General features: G+C 41.8%; 1 protein-coding gene across 1 annotated transcript in view; it reads left to right on the top strand.

Annotated features, from left to right (window-relative positions):
* Positions 1-3,105, top strand: part of spred2a (sprouty related EVH1 domain containing 2a) — a 26,375-nt gene that overhangs the window by 5,433 nt on the left and 17,837 nt on the right. The window lies entirely within an intron of this gene.

The following is a 3,105-nucleotide window of genomic DNA, read 5'->3' on the forward strand; positions in this document are numbered from 1 at the left end:
CTGTGTTGCCTTTGGCAGTCTCAGTGTCGAAGTGCGCCGGGTCAGAAGTCTCACACTGAGCGATGATGCGACACACACACTCCATGGCGAAGCGGCGCGTGGCCCAGCGCAGCGCGGTGAACGGGCCGCTGGACTCAGAGCGAGCTTTGAAGGCCGAGGAGTCGTCGTCTCGACTGGCGTCCGCCTCCTCCTCCTCCTCCTCCTCGTCCTCCTGACGCAACTCCACCGGAGCCCGACAGTCTGAGAGAGATTACAGAAAGGTTCATCCCTGACAGTAGAAACTAAAGGTCTACTAACGAGCTTGTGTTAGCATTTTAGGATCTTCATTACCTTCATAAATATTAACTCAACCGTTCGCAACTTGGGTCACAAAGTTTATCGGCTGGTATTTATATTTGATAGATTTGTATTTTAATCCGTCTGTATAACTGTTAGTGTGATAGAGAATATGTAATGTTTCAATGTTTGATGATTGGGATTTATATTTATGATTTATATGTATTTAGAAACCACCTTCTTACATTACATTAAATGAATGTAATGATATTGATCTAAGGACAACAGAAAGTCAACACATCTTCACTTGCAGACTGAAAACCACCTGTTTCCACTGCACCCTGGCCAAAGCATTTCAGAAGATGTACTTAGCTTTTTTAGTTAATATCTTAACAGTTGATTGCATTTTTTGTAAGGTGCTTCTGATAATAGGGACACCAACACCGTGGACATCATCTCTAGTTTAGATCATTTACAATTATTATTATTATATTGATGGACAACAGAAAGTCAACACATCTTCACTTGCAGACTGAAAACCACCTGTTTCCACTGCACCCTGGCTTTTTTTGTTTATATCTTCACAGTCGATTGCACTTTTTGTAAGGTGCTTCTGATGAAAGCGACAGCCAAATAAAATGCAGGGTAATAAATGAAAACATCACCCTTTGCAGGCTGCTTCACGTCTAAGCTCACCAAATATACAGGTGTTTATTTCTATTAGAACAAGTACTGTTGGGTTGGGGGGATGGGGAGGGTCGGGCTCTCTCCGGCATAATTATTGGTTCACAACACTTTGCTGCTGGTGTTTTTTTTTATTTTCTATAAAATGCTGAATGAATGTAATGCTACATGTTTTCACAACTCACTGCATTGTAGGCGCTTTCACACCGCAGTACTTTTCCCAGTATAGTTCCGAAAATGTGCGTTCACACTAGGGATGCCAGAAACTGACCATGATCAAATTCGAAAATCGGACAGCCCCGGCGAATATTAATCGATTATTCGATAATAAAATCGAATTTTAAAAATAATTTTCGATTATGGAGACTGTAACGAATATTCGAATAATCTAATAATCGCTGGCATCCCTAGTTCACGCCAAAAAAATCCAGGACTAGAACTTAGTTCATAGGAACCTTTTCACCCCCTTTTCAGTCCCTGCTAGAGAGCAGGTACTTTCATGGGAGAAAAAGGTTCCCATTTCTGATTGGCTGGGCGGATTGCCACGCCCCGTAAATCTCCAAAAAACGTTTTGTGACGACGCCATTTTATTTACTTGCATTAGCATTATTAGCATTAGCATTAGCCCAGCGCACCAACGGAGAGAGACTAACTTATGGCAACACAAAAGAAAACATGGGAGCGGTGGAGATGAGGAGGTGTCGGCGTTCTGGCGATTTACTCTGAAGGCTTCAGTAGAAGCTACTGTTTCGGCCCATCTGTGGGAATTCTGTGTTGAACAAGAAAATTCATAAAAATATTTGGAAAAGAAAGAACAAGTACTGCAACAATTGAACCCACCGGTGGTTGCAGACAGGACGTCCTTGCAAAGTTTGAGCCAGTGTCCAAGCTTCCCGCTGGTGGCGCTGGAGGACATCATGTGGACCAGCGTCTCCTGGATGTCCCGCCTCAGACCGGGATCAGACTCTCGGTCCAGCAGAGTGAACAGAGCTCCTTCCAGACCAACCTCCTTTATGGTGACGTCTGCAGAGAGAGGGGGGGTGTTAGGTGTCAGTGTAGGGAGAAATAATTGTCTTGATGTTCTGAATGATGGGAAGGAAATATGTGTAATAAACTGTGAATGCAACATGAAATACAATAAAGATAATCACTGTGTTTCGGACTGAATGTGCTGCAAATATGTTATTCATAAAAAAGGGAAAAATAAGTTTATGATTAAACTATTTATTGGCTGATGGAATAGGTGGAACTAACGCTATTTGTCATTCTAGTCGGACCCATTCGAGCGTAAAAACTGTAACTATGGGTGTAGAAAGAACCCAAAACTATAGGTTTTGTCATATGGATTAGGAATTTAATAACATTATTTTAACTACCAAAAAAAATTCTAATCCGCTTAGGCATCGATTGTATTAATAGTGAAAAAATTGTCCTATAAAGAAAATACTTTTACAACGGTTTCAAATTAAGCCTTTGACCTCCGTTGTTAACACACATCGACGTACGAATATGTAATGTGGACGACACTTATCTGTCACCTTTGTCACAATATGTGATTTTTAGACACACACACCAGCGGTCGGTGGACACGGTCGAGGAAGGAATAGGACACAAGACGCCGCCCGGCACCACCCGCACAAGACGCGTCGCCAGTCGCTCCGCGTACCTCCAAAGACTTGTGCGACACTGCGACGCAGTTTCTCAGACGGGGTCTGCTCTGTTGTGTTGTCGACCCCAGTCGTCGAATTTCGAAGTTATGTAAGTAACTGTAATATAAGTTAGTTCAGTCAAATTCGGTAGGTCCGTACAAACTTATCTAAAGAATTATTTATTGACAAGGACCGTAATGTTACACAAAGGATATACTACAAAGGTCTTTTCAAGTGTAATTAAGAAGTAATTATAGATTAAAAGGTGTTAAGTCTATAGTGTTTATAAGTAATTGCAAGGATAATTACTTTCTGTGAAGTTACGTCGAACCGCCAAGGATCTGCGTTAAACTGACCCCCCGCCGGGTCAATAAAAGACTCCCCCCGGGTTATTTACGTCCTGCTTTTTCTGTTTCGTCATAGTTCATTAACGCGTATTCTTTTGTTACGTTATTGTCAATAACCATAATACAAAAGTCATGTGTAATAAAGGAAA

This window comes from Notothenia coriiceps, unplaced genomic scaffold (assembly GCF_000735185.1).
Source record: "Notothenia coriiceps isolate Sejong01 unplaced genomic scaffold, NC01 NC01_scaffold00018846, whole genome shotgun sequence".
Taxonomy (NCBI): Eukaryota; Metazoa; Chordata; class Actinopteri; order Perciformes; family Nototheniidae; genus Notothenia; species Notothenia coriiceps.